General features: G+C 37.0%; 1 protein-coding gene and 1 long non-coding RNA gene across 3 annotated transcripts in view; one reads left to right on the forward strand and one right to left on the reverse strand.

Annotated features, from left to right (window-relative positions):
* FOXO3 (forkhead box O3) overlaps positions 1-20597 on the forward strand; it is a 163720-nt gene that overhangs the window by 73901 nt on the left and 69222 nt on the right. The window lies entirely within an intron of this gene.
* On the reverse strand, positions 1101-19036 carry LOC127562064 (uncharacterized). Of its 2 annotated transcripts, XR_007953600.1 has the most exons (4): positions 17238-17883; positions 13824-13904; positions 10663-10860; positions 1101-1559 (listed from the first exon to the last, which is right to left on the reverse strand). It is a non-coding gene; the product is annotated as an uncharacterized LOC127562064 (long non-coding RNA). The 2 variants fall into 2 exon arrangements; XR_007953599.1 differs by lacking the exon at positions 1101-1559 and having other exon boundaries at positions 5872-10860; positions 17238-19036.

Raw genomic sequence — 20597 nt, forward strand, 5'->3', positions numbered from 1 at the left:
AAAACAAAACCCAGGAACAAAAATGAACTAGCAGAAATAGGGAAACCAGATATCTTTCCTTACCTTCTAGTCAGCTCTATGGTTTCTGAACACAGTGTACCATTTAAGAATTCTCGGAGCTGCCATTTGATTTGTTTGAAAACATCTTCTACTATGGTTGTAAGCTAAAGAGTATTTAAAAGTGCTTACCTTGGCCATTTGTGAGGGTTTAGTATTTCTCATAGTAGTCCGCTTTCAAACCATTAAGTTCAGGAAAATAATGCACCACCTACCCACACAAGTTTACTTTTCTCTTACCATCCCCTGCTTCAGGAAAATGATACTGTTGTCATAGAATTATGGAGTCCTAGGGTGGAGAGGCAAAGGAAGAGAGGGATTCCTTTAGAGTGTGGGTTAGATTCTGACTTCTGGGACTTCTCTTTCAGTTCTCAAATTATGTGATTTTGTGATAGTGCTGTTCTGGTCAATCCACTGTTATTACTATTGTAGGAGAGCAATTTTGGGTTCAGGTTCGTCTCTGGTTGTGTGACTATGCCCAAAATCTCAGTAGATTTTAAATAATATTCTAAGGCCCTAAGTTACAGAGGATTCAAATCTTTGCCAAGTGAAGGAGTTTCCACACTGGCGGTGACCTATCATCCTCATCGTCATAATCACAATGATGATGATAATGATTTTTAGGATTTTTTTAGTGCTTTAAGGTTTGCAAGGAATTTGTTTTACATGTTATCTCAAGGTGGCTGGTCCCTAAAGAGGTCCTATGAAGTTGGTATGGTCATCCCATTTTACAGATAAAGAGAAATGGCTTATCTAGGATCATAGAAGTAGCAGATATCTGGGACAGGATTTAAGCCCACGTCCAGTGCTGTCCCATCTAGATCTCCCATCAATGAAATGACAGGTCCAAATCCATTTATCAGCTTTAAAAATGTTGGAATGGATTTTAAAGCTCCTTTTCTTCTATACAACTTTTTTTTAAATTATTACTATTGATCATTTCTCTCTCAACTTGAACACTTTTAGGGGTAGGAACTTACTAATAAAACTGCTCATTTCATTTTGGCAAAACTTTGTTGTTAGAAGGATAGGGACGGCGCTTGTGATTTCATTGACACAGGCAGTTTCCAAGAGAACTACTCTCATAGGTAACACATCTTAGCAATTGTAATGAAAACTCAAGTCCCTCTAACTTTGTCAGGTTAGTAATCTGATTTACTCTCAAGCTAGTCAATAAACAGTTAATTTTTATTAACATTGATAAATGTGGTTTATGGTAAGACTTTTCTCATAATCTGGGAGTAGCAGCTCTCAGCCAACCCTCTGCGGTGGAGTGCCTGTGATATTTCATTAACAGAAGCATAAAACACTGATCTTAGTTTGCTTTCTGCCTTAACTCCAATGAATAGTGGATAAAGTGTGTGGTACAGGAGAGGTTATTGGAGGTCACTTCACAAATGTCTTCAAAATCAATCCTCTTCCTATCTCACATCGACTAAAGAGATGATGTGTAACTGGTAAGGTTGAGCAGGTTCATCTCTGAGGCTGTGCTGTTTTAGGCTCTGTCAAAAAGAGAAATGGATTGTGAACCAATTAGTCGTTTAATTTAAGAGATTTTCTATCATTGGCTCCTCCTGAGAAGATAATAGAAAAAGCAGTAGACTTGAAGACAGATACCCTGGGTTTGGGAAAGTGTTTCTGCCTAAAAAAGATACTCAGCTGTGGGTATTTTCTCAGTCTGTTCCTTGGCATGGCTGGAACAATCTTTGTCTTCTGCTGATCTCTTTGGCTTCCTTTCAGTGCAAACCTTCTACTAGAAGGCTTTCCTAGCCCCTCTTAAGTGCCTTCCCTCTGTTAATTATTGCCTGTTATCCTGTCTAGGACTTGCTTTACATATGCAGAACTTTTTTTTTTTTTGGTCTTTTTATATCCTCAGCATGTACCTTCGTGCTTGGTAGATGCTTAATAAGTAATTATTATTTATTTTATATGTGATTTTTTAAAAAGTGATTTATTGGTTATTTGATTTTTAAAAATGATCCATCAGTAACTGAGCGTTTATTAACTACTTACTACATTTCAGGTACTCTTTTACACAGTAAGGATACAGAGGGACAAAAGTTCTATATTCAAACTGTACAAGTTAAATCAATAAAACGGATACACTAGTATTAAAGAGCTCCTCTTTTTTAGTGGGATGCAGGAGAAAGCAGCATCCGATAATGGGTATGGGTCTCAACACAAGGGATACACTAGCATTAAGGCTTCTAGCAGAAGGTAGAATCTCTTTTGTAGTGGGATGCAGGAGAAAGCAGCATCTGAGAATGGGTGTGGATATTAACACAAGGAATACACTAGCATTAAGGAGCTCCATAAAGGCTTCTAGCAGAAGGTAGGACCTCTGTTGTAGTGGGATGCAGGAGAAAGCAGCATCTGAGAATGGGTGTAGATATCAACACAAGGGATACACTAGCATTAAGGCTTCTAGCAGAAGGTAGGACCTCTGTTGTGGGATGCAGGAGAAAGCAGCATCTGAGAACACAAGGGATACACTAGCATTAAGGAGCTCCATAAAGGCTTCTAGCAGAAGGTAGGACCTCTGTTGTAGTGGGATGCAGGAGAAAGCGGCATCTGAGAATGGGTGTAGATATCAACACAAGGGATACACTAGCATTAAGGCTTCTAGCAGAAGGTAGGACCTCTGTTGTAGTGGGATGCAGGAGAAAGCAGCATCTGAGAACACAAGGGATACACTAGCATTAAGGCTTCTAGCAGAAGGTAGGACCTCTGTTGTTGTGGGATACAGGAGAAAGCAGCATCTGAGAATGGGTGTGGATATTGACACAAGGAATACACTAGCATTAAGGAGCTCCATAAAGGCTTCTAGCAGAAGGTAGGACCTCTGTTGTAGTGGGATGCAGGAGAAAGCAGCATCTGAAAATGGGTATAGATATCAACACAAGGGATACACTAGCATTAAGGCTTCTAGCAGAAAGTAGGACCTCTGTTGTAGTGGGATGTAGGAGAAAGCAGCATCTGAGAATAGGTGTGGGTATCCTTGAGATGGATTGTTGAAAAATCATGGCGTGATTATAAAAGACCCCAAGAAGATATCAGGAGTCCTGGTTTCTAGTCTCTGCCCATCCAAGTAGTGTGACTTTGAGCAAGTCACTTCTGAACTTTGGTTACCCTTTTGTAAAATGAAGATAATCTCTTCCATGTCCATTTCATAGAAATGTGAGAATCAAATTAAATAGGAGCATGGCTAATGGAAAGAATAATGGGTTTGGGAGAGGAGACCTAAGTTTGGTGAACCCAGATCTGATGGTTATTGCTTGAAAGACTTTTGATTTGATACCTAAGGTTGCCTTCTAGCCCTTAGCATTCTGTGACCACTGGGATAAAGGTGCAGCATGGTGGATAGTGTTCCACTCATCTTCATGAGTTCAAATACAGCCTCAGGCACTTAGTAGCTTTATGATCCTGGGCAAGTTACTTCACCCTGTTTGCCTCAGTTTCCTGCTCTGTAAAATGAGCTGGAGATGGAAATTGCAAACCACTCCAGTGTGTTTGCTAAGAAAATACTAAAAGATGATCAACTGAAATGACTTTGCTATTCTCAGCACTACAATGACCCAAGACTACTCTGAAAGACTTATGATGAAAAATGCTATCCATAAACATTTTATTTCTTCTTGGGATTTTTTTTTGGGGGGAGGTTGATCTGTTTTCTTTCACAACATAATTTTTTAATAGTATCTTATTTTTCCAAATACATGTAAAGATTGTTTTCAACATTCATTTTTGTAAAACTTTATGTTCTAAATTTTCCCCCTTTCTCCCTTACTTCTCTATTACCAAGATAGCAAGCAATCTGATATAGGTTAGATATGAGCCATCCCTTTAAATATATTAACGTATTTGTTGTGCAAATGTTATGTAAGAAAAAAATCAGACCAAAAAGGGGGGTAGGAAAACCATCAGAAAGAAAGAAACAAACAAAAAGGTGAAAATAACTGAGCTTCGATTTATATTGTCTCCACAGTTCTCTCTCTGAATGTGATTGACATTCTCCATCCTAAATTCTTGGGATCACCTTGTGTCGAATCACCAAATTGTTGAGAAGAGCTAAGTCCATCACAGTTGATCCAACATAAAACTTTGTACAATCTAACTTTTCCAGAAATGTTTTACATAACTTCATATGTGCCTTCTTAATGGAAAGGAAAAGGGAAGGAAGGGAGAAAATTTAGAACTCAAAGTTTTAAAAACAAATGTTAAAAATTGTTTTACATGTAACTGGAGAAAAATAAAATATTAAACATTTTTAAAAAATGAACACTCAAAAGGAATCAACCAAAATATAACATCACATAGAAATGCTAGACATAGAATCAGGAAGACATCCAATTCTGCCTCCAGGACTTGATATGTGGCCATAATTAGATTACTTAATGTCTTCATCTGTAAAATGGGGATATTTGTAGCACCTATTTCAGTGAGTATCAAATGAGTTAATAGAGGCCCTTGGCAGTTCTTCAAGTCTAATAAAAGTTAGTTTCTGTTCATGTACATTCTGTAAGCCCTTATATGTGTTATGCATGCATCCTAGTGGAATGTCAGGGCCAAGATTTCATAATATTTTTGTATTTTTCACTCCTGGCATTTGACATAGTGTCTGATGTTGTGTAGTAGTCACTAAGAAATCTTTTTTTTTCCCCTAGAAAAACTTAAATGAACTGATTCAAAGTGAAATGAGTAGAACCAGAAGTACATTATACACAATAAAAGCAATATTGTGTGATGATCTCCTGTGAATATCTTAGCTATTCTCACAGTGATTTAAGGCAATTCTTAAGGATTTATGATGAAAGGTATTGATTATCTTCAGAGAAAGAAATGATGGACCTGAATGCAAATCCAAAATACTTTTTCTTCACTTTATTTTTCTTAGCATGGTTTTTCATGATTATAGATAGATATCTATGTAAAATTTCTTGCCCTTTCAGTGATTTGGGGAGAGGGGAAGAAGAGAATTTGTCACTCAGAATTTGAAAAAATGTTACAATTATTTCTTTACATGTAATTGGGGAGAAATATTAAATTAGAGGAAAAAAGAAATCTTGTTTTTTGATTGTTTACTGCCTGTAACTTTGGAGGTTACTTAAACTTAAAATGAGTTTCCTCACTTGTAATACGAGAGATATTGGATTGGATTGCTTACGAGATCCCTTCCTACTCTAGAGCTGAAATGATCATACCTACATTGTCCACAGGAATGCTCATCCAAATCAGGTGGTTCTATTGTTATTTCAGAGAGAGTGAAGGCTTAAGAAACTCTAGGCCACAGAGCTTCTATTCTCCAACTCTGTCTTTGCTTATCTTTCTTTCCATCTGTTTTCTATGTTACAGATAAGTTCTTTCTTGCACTCACAAAGCCTGCTTTGTTTTAACACCCAGGCATTGGAGGTGGGAGGACATGGAGTAAGTGTCCAAGCAGGCTGACTTTTGACTCTGTTCACAGGGGCAACATGGTCTATCCCTTTTTTTTTTTTTTTTTTATGGGAGCTTTTTAATGCTTTCATTGAAAGGTGTGGTTTACATTTAAATTGTATTGGTCTTGTTGCATAAAACCTGGGATTACCTTTTAAGGGCCAAGGCACTTGAGTTTCTGGATCTGTCACTTGGGTCAGAAGAATATCTTCTTTCTTTGGAGGGAAATGTGGTATTCTCACCTGTCTGCTTCCTTTAATTTCCCCCCTCCCATTATCTGCTTTAAGAACTGAAGTCTGTTTTCAGACAAAAAATGCATATATATATATATATATATATATATATATATATATATGTACACACAGATACATATATAGATATATAAATATATATTTTATTATTGAATGTGTGGTTTTGAAAAATTTTACTAATAGCTTTTGTTTTTACATAACTTTGATTTTCTAATAAAAAATCCTCCTCCATCCTCTTGTAACAAAGAATAAAAAGGGGGAGAGGGGAGAAGAACTAAATCACATGTCACCTGAATGTGACTGTATACCTAATATCATTGCATATCTACAATCTTCCATCTCTGCAGAAGGAAGAAAGGAAAGAACCATTTATTTGGCATTTATTGTATGCTAGTCACTGTGCCAAATACTTTACAAATGTTACTCATTTGATCATCTAAGATAGGTGCTATTATAATTCCCTTTTTATACCTGAGGAAATTAAGATTAAGTGACTTGCCCAGGATCATACAGCTGGGAAGTAAATGAGACTAGATTTGAATTCCAGTTTTCCTGACTACAAACCCAGTATTCTCTTTATTGCTTCAACTTCCAGTCATATTGACTGCATCTTTACAAGATATAAAAATGAAAGGTGCAGAGGTTGAGATCTTTAAAAAAAAAAAATTCTGTCCCATTTGGGCTCAGATTTTCTGGGTATTTGGAATAGAAATAGCCAGAGTAAGCTAATCACAGGGCGCTCTAGCCACCAGAAGCTCATTAGCGTTAACAGGGGAGGAGATTTACTCTTTTTAAGTCTCTGCAAATAACAGTCAGGTGGCTGGAACCCTCTGCCTCCTTGGTGGAACTCTACTTCCCCAGTGTCTGAACTGATTGAGGAAGAAGATAAATGTTTCAGAAAAGAAAGACAGTGATTCTATAACAAATAGGATATTACATTTATAAAGGAAAATATAAAGTGTCAGCTAAAAATATATTAGGACTGAGACCTGTCGTTGGCTTTTTTTTTGAGGGGGGGTGAGGGGATTTCTGTTTACATTTCTCTGCCCACCAGTTTAATTTACCTTAGTTTAGTTTTATAAATAATTATTAAGCACCTATTCTATGCAGAGAATTGTTGCAGGTACAGAATTTAGCAGTCTTGCCTTCTTGTGCACTCTAGTAAGAATCTAAGACATATACACATGCATAGATAATTGTAATATAAAATAACATAAATTATACATATGTATAAGATATAATCAAAATATACATAATGCATGAAAAACAAAGAGTTATTTCAGATCAGAAGAAGAAAAATGTCATTACCAATTAGGGAACAAGGAATCAAGGAAAGCTTCCTCTGGGAGCTGGCATTTGGGTTGGACTTTACTGATGGACAAGAATTCCAACCTTTAGAGGTATGATAAGAGGACATTTCAGATACAGGGAATAGAGATTGGAAAGTACCAACCTAATAGTAAGTAATCCATTTGCTAAAATGGTCTAGATCTCTGGAGAGAAGAATATTTTTCTCCCATCACTGTATGAAGTATTTGTATGAATATAGTTGATGATTTAAAATGAACCTGATTTGTTTTCGAACTTGACTAGGTTTTTTTTTAAGGCCACAAAATAGTGGCTTCTATGAATATGATATTAATATTATATCAATAATATTTAATAACCTAGCACTTGTTAGCATTATTAGATATAGTTTTGATGGAAGTGGGAAGGGAAGAGCCACCTGGAATTTGTTTAATTATGGAACAATGGCAGATAATATTCCACCTGTGCACCACAGACAAGGTACAATTCTTTCTGACTCAGGGCTTTTGCAATTTTCAAGAGACACCTGAATTTCCTCCAGTCATGATTTGAATAATTGCTGTTACCAGCCTGTCTTTGTCAGTCAGCCAATTAGGATTTATTAGGCACCCACTAGGTGCATGAGGGTTGCTATTCATTGCTCTTCTTCACTGCTCCCCAGAAGTGCCAAATAAGCCTATTCTAGACACCCCAATCTATTCCAGACAGCTTAAGCCTATTCTAGATATTTCAGCTCTATTCTAGGTAATTTTCTTTTTGGAAAGAAACTTTTTATGGACCTTGTGGTTTCCACTGTTCAGTGCTTAATAATAATAAGCTAGAAATGGAATCTGCTCTTCTTTTTGTTGTTGTTGTTTCTGGTTTTGGGTTTTTTTTTTTTTTTTTTTTTTTTTTTTTTTTTTTTTTAAAGACAGTCTGGGAAGACCTGGATTTGATTTTTGGCCTTTGCTGATACTTATTAATTTTGTGACTATGAGCCACTGGGTTTACTTCTAAGCCTCAACTTCCTCATCTATAAAATGGGGATAATAATAGTACCTACCTGCCTTCCCCCAGGGTTGTTATGAAATGAGAAAGTACATCACATCACTTCACAAACCTGTGAGTGTCCCCTGTGAATGTCAACCCTTATTATTCCTATTCTTAGCTAACTGCAGGAGGGAACACCATCATGAACCTCATTTCCTGAGTGACCATCTGCCTGTTTGTGTTCACAGTCATAAAGCTGGTTTTTGTTGTTATTTTAGGGGGGGAAATTTTTATTTTAAAGGGAATTTTGACAAGAATGTCTCGTTTGGGCAGCTTTGCTGTTTTCCAAACTCTGTGTCTCTGATTAAAGCTAAATACCAGCCCTGTTTAAGCATATGTTTCACTACCTTATCTGAAGTCACGGGGGTGTGATTAATGACCTTAAGAGTTTTAATTTGGCTTGTCTTACTCTTTAGTCTCATTTAAGCTTGGTTGCAGAGCTTGACAAATGACAGACCCATGGCACCGCCCACCCTGGGGTTTGTGCAGCATCCAGGAGAAAGACATGATGTAGATTGGGGTGGGACCTGAGCAAGAGAGGGAAGGTTGATTGAGGCTGGCAGCTACAAAAATTATTCTCAGCAGTTAAATAATGCTAATTGGCAAAAGGTACATTTGGTGACCTGGATGTGACTTTGACTCTCTTGTGTCTTGACATTTTTCAAGACCAGAAAACTGACCTGTCTTGCCTATTTGCATTCTGTAATCCAGTAAATACAGGTTATTGACAAACTTGTGTTGGAGTCTACTCTGTATAGAATTCCCCATTTTTTTCTTTTAAAGCAAAAGCCTTATTTTCTTATGCAAACGTGAAATATATAACAATCTTTTAGTTTCTTGATGGTTCAACTTCTTCCTAAAACAAACAGCAGGGAAGGAATAAACATTTATGTGGTGCTTATTAAGTGCTAAGAGCTTTTTACAAAGAATATCTCCTTTTAGCCTTACAAGAGTAGTTGGTTCTATTTGTTATCCCCATTTTAGAGTTGTGGAAATCAAGGTTTAAGTGACTGAACCAGGGTCATGCATCTAAAATCAGCTTTGAATTTAGGACTTTGTGACCTTAGGTTTAGCTTCCCATCTAAATCACCAACTGCCCCTGAGAGAGAGAGACAGATTGCTTGATGTTTTGAAAGAGAAAAAGTATTAAATAGAAAGTTTTTAGGAAGTCTGAGGTAAAAGTTTTCTCTCCCTTCCCCCAAATCCAACCCTTTATCTGCTCTTTTTTATCTCTCTGGTGCTGCTAAAACAATTTGTGTTCTAAGCCACACTTCTGAGGCTGATTATGGGAACACTAAGTAATTATTTATCTTGGAAAGAACTAATAGTTTGTTTTTAGTAATAACAATTCAGTTTTACTTTTTTCTTCCTGATCTTGAAGCAGCTGCTGTTGGCAGTTTATTAAAAGTTTGGAACAGTGTTTTTAATCTGGGGTTAGGGTAGGGCAAAGAAAAATTAATGTTCCCTCCCCCCAAAATTAAAAAAAAAAAAAAGCCTTTTGACACAAGTTGCCTTATATAGGATAGGAACTCCTTCCTGATGACTAGGGAGTGATGCTTTCTCACTGCCACTGGTGTGGCTTTCTATGGTCACTTGGGGACCCAGCCAGAACGATATTGGGCTGGTCAGAGTGTATTTATTTTGCTGAAGTCTGAGGATGTCCTTATACGAATTCGTTTTAATGGAGAATCTCTGCCCTTGTGCAATTGGAGTTTATGAAACAGGATTGGAAAAATACAGCCTGTAATTGGGCACATCCTGTACTACTTAGTGAATCACCAAAGCAATGTAATGGCCACTTGGCGTTCTGGAAGCCAGGTCTGAGCATCCTTGCTCTGCCTGAAAAGCTGGAGTTGCCTGAACAGCTCATTCAAATCATAGCCCCAGCTGATGATGCAGGGAGTCCCCCGTTCTTTGTGGGCCGCCTTGCAGGGTGACTCCTTGTGTGGTGTCTCTGCAAGTAGAACTAGATCAGTACTTTTCTTGATCCCATTTGAAATACCCAGTTGAGTCAGTAAAATTGACACAAATCACGTTCTTCTAAAGGCTGTTAACAAAAAGAAAGTGGGATTTTGTTTAAACCCACATTTTATGCACAGCCTTCTATTATTATGTTTGTTTTAAGGGTCTGTTTTATTTCCTCAGATGTGCAAATACTTGGAGAATTGGGATTGTATCTTAAACATCTTTTGTACCCTAGCCCCCCACCTTCACCTCCAAGGTCAAATCAATTCTTGTTGGCTGGTTGTATCTTGTTGGTCCCATCCTCTAAGGCCTTTGTGTTTTATTTATCCAAGCATCTAGTGTGGTACACTTAATAAATGTTTGTTGACTGAATGAATGAAATGACTGAATGACTGGGTGGTCAAATGTGAATTTTCTCATTAACCAAGGAACCATCACAGAATTAGGTAAAATCTATTTGGAGTTTTGAGAGGGTACATTATTGCATTTCTCTAGCACTTAGCACACATAGTAGGCACTTAATAAATATTTGATTTATTTTTTTTTAGTGCTATTAAATTTGGTGTTAATTTCTCTTAGCTAGATCAATGGACTTTATTGCTTTGTTTCAGGTGGTTACCTGTTTGGCCAGCGAGGTCAGGGCCATTGGTTCAGTCTCCATATGGTCTAGTTTAGCTTCACACAGAGAAAAAGCTCTGTTCCATGGACAAAGACAGAAACTTGAATTCTAGCCAGTCTTCTTGTAGAGGCACGCTGTTGGTCACAAGAGGCTCTGGGCAAGAGATTGTGGTTGGCTCAGTTCGGGCTATCACTGTGACTAGAAAAAAAAATAGCTTTAAGTGTATGTCCTACTGACAGTGGGTCAGCAGTATCATCTTCACATTGGAAGAGTACAGAACATTAGGCTATCGGTAGAATCAAGCTTGAGACTGTATATTGGCCTTGTTGAGAATAGTAATAATAGATATATTGTTATGTATTTTAAGTTTGCACAGTGTTGTGCAAATATTAGGTAGGTGCTGTTATTAATAATCCTCTTTTAACAAATGGGGAAACTGAGGCAAACAGATTTTTTTTTTTAAGTGGCTTGACCGAAGAGTCATACAGCTAATTAATATCTTAAGGTAGTCCTGACTCTAGGGCCTAGAGTCCTCAGACTTTTTAAATAGGGGGCCAGTTCACTGTCCCTTAGACTGTTGGAGGGCCGGACTATAGTAAAAACAAAAACTTTGTTTTGTGGGTCTTTAAATAAAGAAACTTCATAGCCCTGGGTGAGGGGGATAAACGTCCTCAGCTGCTGCATCTGGCCTGCGGGCTGTAGTTTGAGGACCCCTGCAAGTCTAGGCTTTTCACTTAGCCACATAGCTACTACTATGGCCCAGTACTCCCAATATGTTTAGAATCAGCTCCAAACAAAACAGGTCAGTTGATATTTGTGTGGTTTTTAATCTTCTCTTACTCTTCATATAACCCTTTTTCTACCCAAATTTACTCTACTGTTGAAAATCTTTTTCTTGTTTCCCATTAACTTTCTCTGTAATAAACTAATTCACACTAAGATGTGAATTTTGAGTCCAAAGCTTACTATATGGATAGCACTAGAGAATATTAAAAGGGACTTCAAAGGTCATCTCTTTCTACTCTATCATTAGGCAAGCTGAAGCTCATTGAGATGAAATCATTTGCTCAAGGGTGTGAATATGGGATTTGGGGCAGTATACTAAATGAAGGGAAGAGAGGGATATTTTGGTGTTAGTAAACATTTCAGCATCTTATCAATTCAAGGCCACCAGACCAACAACTCAGGTCAAAAAGTATAGGGGAAAGTATCTGGGTATGGATTCTGATCAATGTTTATATGTTTATATATCCTTGGAGGCAGAATTAGGCATGAACAATAATTCTTTTGAGCATGTTTCTCAATATGTTTTACTGTTTCTTGACCCTTTGTTTTTTTGGGGGGGAGAGACAAAAAACTAGGTAAAGAATTAAGAGAGAAGGAGGAAGGGGAACTTTTTCCTTAAGATGTATTCTATTACTAATTCTGTTCTAGGAAGAATAGTCAGGAAGGAAAGAAGAGAGAGAGAGGAATAGTTGGATAACTTCTTTCTAGCAATAAAGAAAGAAAAAAGACATCATCTGTAGCTAGAGGATTTATCATCAGGCTGTAACAGAGTTCTTGGTTTCTACACACACACACACACACACACACACACACACACACACACAGAGTTTTCCCAAGATTTCTCTGTTACATCTACTGACATCTCCCTTCTCCAGCACAACCCTCCCCCCAAACCCCAAACAAAATCAAATTGCTCCCTTAGGGAAGGAACCCTCGGGCCATGAGTCACCAACTATATTTCACGTTGGACCACTTTAGATGCCTTTCTCTTCCCCTAATACCATGATAATTAACAAAATTAAGGGTCGGTATATCACATGTGGGGCTCCAAATCAATTTGCTTTACTCTTACTCTAAACAAATGTGGTAGCAGTCGTAGCAAGCATCGAGAAAATGACTCATTCTACTCTGATGTCTGAGAGCCCAGGAATCTTATATGCTGGATCCCTCATTCATGCATTCTTTCAGGAATTCCCCTCCCTGGTTTCTGAGAAACATGCGTAATGGGCCTTTGAACAGAGAATTGGAAATGTTCCTTTTCCCTGAGTGAAGTGGGAGAATTGAAATACTGTAGAATAAATGTGGGATGTTGAAGGTGGGTGTGATGTGTGGTATGTGGAGATGGGGAATAACTAGGAATTATCAGAAGTTCAAACCTAAAATTTTAACCTAAAATAAATTTTAAGTGAGGCTAATACCATTTGTGACATTTCTCACCTCTGTATTTCAAAGACTTTAGTGGGTGGTCTCTTGAGGATATTTGTCTTTGCATGTCAGTGGGGCAGTTCTTTCCAAAAATCCCCCAAAAATCTATGTTAGCTACCCTGTGCTGTCACATGGTTAGAAATGCTAGTTGATACACTGTTTTCCCTTTTCAATAAGTGTGATAGTATAGATATGCTTTGTACCTAAAAAGTCCTATTCTTTCTACTACTTTGACAGCTTAAGAATGGCTCGGGGGTCTACCATGAAATGGGACTGTGTGATTTGGGGTTTGTGGGTTTCACTGCCCTAACTTTTGCAGAGGAAAAAGGCCCGTGTGTGTCAATATAACTTGAGAACCATTTATATCATGATCCACTATGTCTTTCTGATACAACTTTTAAAGATCTAAATTGATGGTAGTGGATTGCTGCAAAAGGAAAAATCACTTCTCAATATCATAAAAGTAATAAAATCTTTAATATAAAAATGTTAGAAAAATGGATGGATTTGTTTGTTTGATGGTCCACAACATTTGATTGTGTGGGTTGATAATCTACTCCAATGAAGATCAGCAACTTGACTGCCACTTTATAGTCTCAAAGAGTTGTCTGGGACACTGAGAAATGTCTTGCTTATGTTCACACAACTGGAATGTGTAAAATGCTGGACTTGAACTGAATTGAAGGCCAGGATCCACTACTCAGCACTCCTTCTCTTAAGTATATATAGATTTCTTTTTGTATGGGTATTTACATAAAAATATTTGTGACTTTTTCTCTCATCTCCTCATCTCCTTTTAAAACATAATTGCCTTCTTTTTATTCTTTCTAGCACTCAGTTCCATTTACCAGACATTTATTAAGACTAGCAGGGAGAATGGGTTAGCCATTTATTTTATAGGTTTGTAGGGCCAGATATTAGAGAACTTATTTGAAAAATTGTTGCATTACCTTTCCTTGGATGTTTCAGAGAATTTGGTAAAAATCCCAAATCTTAATCCTTCAGATCTCATTCTTTTTAAAGCTCTGACCCTTATAGAAAAAAAAAAAATGGTTGTAAGAAATAAGGTGCAAACCATTCTGGACGTGTGTGTGTGTGTGTGTGTGTGTGTGTGTGTGTGTGTGTGTGTGTTTTGCTGAGGCAATTGGGGTTAAGTGATTTGCCCAAGTCACACAGCTAGGAGTGTTAAGTGTCTGAGGTCACATTTGAACTCAGGTCCTTCTGAATCCAGGGCTGATGCTCTATCCACTGAACCACTTAGCTGCCCCTCTGTATATTTTGTTAATGTAATTAATCCTCCGCCTATATGTTAGGTGGGGGTTTCCTTAAAGTATAAATAATCTCAACTATAGACTCTGTGGAATAGGAAGGAAGGAAATTCAGGTCAGGAGCTATGGATCCCAAAATGGGAATTAACAAGGAAGATCTTTTCTCCTTTTAAATGCTCGGATTGTTTGTGTTTTTTTTTTTTTCCCTTACTCCATGACCTGGATAATGATCCAGTCACCAAGTGTTATTAAGTATATCGTGCTAATCGAGGAGAAAGCAAAGAAAGAAACTAACAACAAAATAATTTCTTGAAGTCTGATTGTTTTACTGCCTTTACACTAGCCAGGGGTTCAGGGGTTCATGAAAAATGAGAACTCCTCCGTGCAAATGGAGAATAGCTTCTTGTGTGGGCAGGAGTCCACAGAATGCCACCAACATTCTAACACCATCCGAAGAGTTGACCGGGCACTAAAGCAGAATGGGGCAATTGTATTATTTCCCCTTGCTCCTTGATTTGTGTGCCTTCTGTCAAACTACCCCAAGTTTATCCTGTACATATATTTGCACATTGTTTCCCTTTTTAAACTACGAATTCCTTGAGACCAGGAATTAGTTTTTGTCTTGTATACTCATCACATATGTAGCTCAGGAGGCTTTAATAAATATTAGTTGGCTGATACAGGAACTCCTTTACTCTCCCAAAGGCAGAATGTTTGGAGACATTCCTTGGTAAATATTTAATTTTGCTTGCTTAGAGCAAGGTCCACATTTTAATACCCAAATCTTACAGTACCCTGGCCTTTCTAAGAGCTTTTCCTGTCTCCTAGACCAAAAGATTTCCAGTACCTTTGTGGATGATAGAAAAAATGAATTTCCTCTTTTGGTACTCATATAAGACTTTCCTTGGTGCAAGCTAATGGCAAAAGGCCTAACTTTAAGTCTGCTCTGGGAAGATACAAATATTTTGGCATAGTTCCAAGATAGGGTAAGTGAGGATTAGGTTTTATATTTTTATCTTGCAATGTTAGGTGGAAATTATCAAATGTGCCAGACTAGCAGGGCATTCGCCTGATAAAATATTGCAAGAAGAGAGCCAGAGTTCCAGGATAAAAGCAGGTTAAAAAAAGATTATTCACTGTTCAAAAGTGCAGGTGCTTGCTTGTTGTCTTGAAGTAAGACCATGGATTGACAATTTACTATAAATGAAATAACCAAGAGACCAAGGGTTGCAGCTTATGCCCCCGTTTGGTTAAGCTTCAGAATTACTTTACATCTCTTAAAAATAATCCTTATTTTTTTTTAAAACAGATTTAAAAAACAAACACATACCTGAGTTATCTAGAGTTGAAATAAATCACTTATCCTAAGTAGAGAGTAGAACTGAATATTGAAGTTTCCTAGCTTTTTTTCCTTCCCATGATTTGAAATTGTCCAAAAATCCTTGGCTCAAACATTTCATTCATTTAAGTATTTGTTAACCCATTGAATACATAACATTAATGCAGCCCAATACCCTTTACTCTCCAGCCCACCCACGCCCCTCTCCCTCCAGACATACAATTGATGGCACATAGAGTAAGGCCTTATAGGCCTGCTACTAATCTAGTTTCTGTATCACTGTGTCCAGAAGAACTCAGGATGGTTCCTTCCTGATCATCCTAACAGAAGGGTGCCTGATTATAATTTTTAAAAACCAGAGCATATGCAGAGAATTGTACTTTTCTTATTTTGATAATGATTATTGTATTTTCCACTCTAGTGAAGTTCAGGGATGGTGTCTCATTGTGGTAACTGGTAGGTACCAGTGAGTGAATTTTATTTTATTTTTGGTTACAACCACTCATGAAGGCCATTTATTAAGATATGGAGGAGTTATGAGCCACGCCTTCAAAAGTTCGTACACTGATGAAATCCTGGATTATTTGGAATAATCAAATATTCTCCTACAAAAAGTTTAAAAACTCCCGATTAATTAAAAAAAAAAAACAGTGAATGACTTTTTTAGTTCCCAAGTAACTAGGCTAATCTTTACTATTAGTGATAATAATTTTCTTCATCAATTGATGGATGTCTCATAAAAATTTATATTATGAATTTGACATAAGAATCCAATATACATATATGTTCAAAACTATTTAAAATTAAAAATAGACTTAAACTATTAACAATAATGGCCTGTCCTTGAGTCCCTCTACATTCTTCCTTGTCCATTCCCACTCTTACACATATATAATGTTTTTAATAAAGATTTTTTTTCCTTAGGTCTTGTTTCAGATCTTTATCTATGGGCTTATATAGAGTCTGTATACATCCTTCAAACTCATGTCATCTTCTACATGGACTCCAAAAGAGTGCCTCCCCCATTCTTCCTTTTTTGAACTCATAGCACTTTGCATTTCTCTTAAAAACATTCCATTCTTAACACTTGTTATGTTCTGTTTTGTTCTCAGAAATCTATTTCATCTATCGTTTTTAAAGTCTACCAAATTGTATGTTAAAAATATTTGCTGAATGGAATTCAGTTACCTTTGGGCCATTGGTTGTTACAGATGAGGAGGTTAAAATACTCTTTCAAATAAAAAATGACAAATTAAGAGACATAGTCAATATATTGGGTGTTTTTACTTGATTTTTTTTTTAATGGAAAGGTACTTGAGAAGAGTTTATTTATTGGGAAGTTATTGTGTCAAAACAATGTCAATAAAAATAAATAACAATACTTTTATATTCCCTGACATTCCTGTATCTCAAAAAAACAAATACAATAACATCTCTGTAGAGCTTTGTATTTCTCAAGAGAAAGCCATTATATCAATCTAGGAAGGTTATAAAGTTATTCAAATGTTAAATCCATTAAAAACAACAACAACTTATAAATCCAAAGTGGTAATTATTGATTTTTGTCATGCTGCTTTTAAGGCTACAGTTTCTAATCTTGAAATTAATTTTCAAAAATCTCTTTACTTACAGTTCCAACAAAGGAAGTTTTTTTCTCCATGAAAATTCTATGTTGTCCTTGTTTGGGGATAAGGATTAAAATTGTCACAGAGAGAAAATGAGTGTCATTGTTAATGATGCAGTAATGTTCCCCTTACCTGTTAGGGTGATCAGACTTCTTTCTGGCACTCCATCCTTCCAAGAAACACTCTTGACAGATATTGTTCGTTCTGCTAGTTGCCTCCAGGCCACAGTTCAAACTTTTCTGAGAGTAGTTTTCAGTTTCAGCTCTGCCCAATTTCTCCTGCGTTGATCATAGATTGGGATATGTGGCAGGAGAAGGAGGGTGGTTTGAATTGGATACCCTGAGAAGGGTTTGAGAAAAGGGACAACATGCCTGAAACTGAGACATGAGTGTTGAAGTTAATGCTGAATTTACTACAGATAACCAATTATACTGGTCTGTAACTCTGAACTTTTGAGCTCAAGAGATTCCCCGGCCTCTCCAGCAGGGATTATAAATATGTGCCACACACAGAGATTGACTTTTAAGGCACTGGGCTAAGTGCTATGTATGAGTACGAGTGAGCTATTTTTTCCAAAATAAATTTTTATTTCTATTTTTTGTTTTTTCCCCCCATTCTGCTTTATGACCAGACTTGGTCATTATGATTTTCCAGTACTCATTCCTTTTGTTTTACTTTCTGTAGTTACATCCAGTTACATTGTTGTAATCTCTCAGATATTTTTAATAGAGTGCTTTGAGTTCTTTGGAAGCACCTAACTGGACTTCAAAGTATTTTTAATGAAGAAGTGTTATCAGGAAAGGCTGGTGCTGTCATCGGGTCTCAGAAGCCGTATTGATTAGGTTATTGGAACAGGTAATTCTAGTCTCCTAATCCTCCCCATCAGATAGCCACAGTTCTCTGGCATATGGACTACTCCCTCAAGGTAGACTTCATTCTTATGCTTTCAATCTTTATCCTTGACTGCCTTAACTTTAGCACAGGTGTGAGAGATATGGTTCACAGGAGAAGGTCATTTTTTTTTTTTAAAGATAACCAGCCGTTTATATAACCAGAAGAAAAGATACAATCAGACCTTCCCTAATACAGTTGAAAGTTCCTCCCTGCTCCCCTCCCTTTCCTGAGTTTTGTTTTGTTTTTTGGTTCCAGGAATCACTGGTTGTTAAATCTTAACTAAGCCTATTTCCAGATAATATTTTGGGGGTTCCAGCTGTGAGGGCAGTCAGTCAGTAATAATTTATTAAGTGCCTACTATGTTCTAGGTCCTGGGGATGCAAAGAAAGGCAAAAGACAGTCCTTCCTTACTCTTAGAAACAGGAGTTTACAATCTAATGAAAGAGACAACACTTATGTAAGAGAAAACAATTATGTATAAACAGGAGCTATATTTAGGATAAATTGGAGATAATCATCAGAGGAAAAACACTAGAATTAAAGGGAATTGAAGGGGGCTGTTAGCTGGGGCTTGAGAAAAGACAGGAGCTGGTGGTCATGAAGAGAGAGAGAAAAAATTCCAGACTTAAGAGCAGTAATGATGAAGTGAGAATACAGCTGATCTTAGGGCAAGCACATAAAACAGGGGAATTTCTGGAAACTAGAAACTGAGGAGGTTTTCCAATCTAGAATAGATTTGGAAGATACAGGCTGTTGCTTTTTGTACCATAGTTGCAGGCGGTAGAATATTTGAGAAATGTTGAAATTTAAAAGAGCAGACCTTTTCAGGTTCCTAATTCAGGATTGGCTGGTAGTATTGTTGAGTCATTTCAGTCCCGTGCAACTCCTTGTGATTCCATTTGGAGTTTTCTTGGCAAAGATCTTAGAATAGTTTGTCATTTCCTTCTCCAGCTCATTTTACAGATGAGGAAACTGAGGCAGGTTATTTGACAGGCCTAGAGTCACACAACTAAGTGCCTGAGGGCAAATTTGAACTCGTGTCCTCCCTTCAAGCCCACTACCTAGTTGCCTCATTCTCATATAGATTACTATGTTTTCCAGATGCTAAGAAGCTGTAATGTTAATGAGTAGAATGAGGAAGATCTGGGTTCAAGTTTCTCCTTTGACCCATAGTTTTTTGAGCCTGGGCTCATAAGCTCCTCAGTCCCCTAGGAAGGACAAAAAGGTGACAAGGCAATACCTAGATCTCTAGACTAGAATCAGGAAGATCTTAGTTCAAATCTTCCCTTAGACACAAAACAAAATGATCTTGGGCAAATAGTCTAAGATTTGTTTTTGCCTCGGTTTCCTCAGCTGTAAAATGGGGATAATAGCAGTACCTACCTGGCAGGGTTGTTGTGAAGATCATACCTATTAGGTACTGTATAAATGTTTATGTTCTCTCCCTTCCTCCTTCCCAAGGAATCTTTAAGAATTTAAATTGCCAAATAGGTAGATGCTGATTCACATAAGCTGAGGGTATTTCTTGGTACAATGGATAGAACGCTGGGCTTGGAATCAGGAAGACTCATCCTTATGAGTCCAAGACATAGCTGTGTGACCCTGAGCAAGTCACTTGCCTCAGTTTCCTAAACTTTAAAATGAGCCAGAGAAGGAAATGGTAAATCACTTTTGTATCTTTGCCAAGAAAACTCCAAGTGAGTTGATGAAAAATCAGACATGATTGAAATGACATACTCTACAACATACTTTTGCTTTTTTTTTTAATTGAAGTTTTTTACTTTCAAAACATATGCAAGGATAATTTTTTTTTTTACCATTGACCCTTATAAAACCTTGTGTTCCAATTTCCCTCCCCTAATTGGCAAGTAATCCAATATAAACAACATACTTTAAAAAATGGAGATGTAGTTCAGTAACAATGCACACACTCTCAACTTCCATTTACCTTATGAAAATTTAAGAAGAAACAACATATTTAAGAAACTAGTATTAAAAAGAAAGTCAGATCTTTACCTGTATCATCAACTTCTTTTTCAAAAATATTTAAATTGTTTTTTGTTTTTTTTTTTTTTAGCCCCACAGTCCTCTATCTCATTTGACTGCAAAAACCTAAAACTAACTGTAGTCAGTACAAGGCAGTCAGTACAAGGCAGTATAGTTTTGTGGTCAGTTTTTGTTGTTGTTTAGTTTTTTATTTTTTAGCCCAAAATTCATTAACCCCAACACAGTTTTGTTTCTTTATTCCAAAACTAATATATTTGTAATTTAATCCCTAGAGTTATTTGTGTGTACACGTAGGCATATGAGTGTGTCTGAATATTTTTGGTGGGGGCAAGATCTGGACCTGTTGTTTCATCAGTATAAGGAGTTCTAGATATGGAGATTCCCCATAGGTCACCAACTGTCACTAGCTTTGAACTATAACTTTGAGTCTTAAAAAATTACATTGACATTGAGAGATTAAATGACTCACCTGTTTTCAGAAGCAGTATTTGGAGCATGTTTTCTTGCCCTTTGTCCAATACTCTTCAAATTCTGTTGTCTACACACACTTATTATGATTATTTCAAATTTGTATTTCTGCTTTCAAATTCA

Source organism: Antechinus flavipes, chromosome 4 (assembly GCF_016432865.1).
Source record: "Antechinus flavipes isolate AdamAnt ecotype Samford, QLD, Australia chromosome 4, AdamAnt_v2, whole genome shotgun sequence".
NCBI classification, from domain to species: domain Eukaryota; kingdom Metazoa; phylum Chordata; class Mammalia; order Dasyuromorphia; family Dasyuridae; genus Antechinus; species Antechinus flavipes.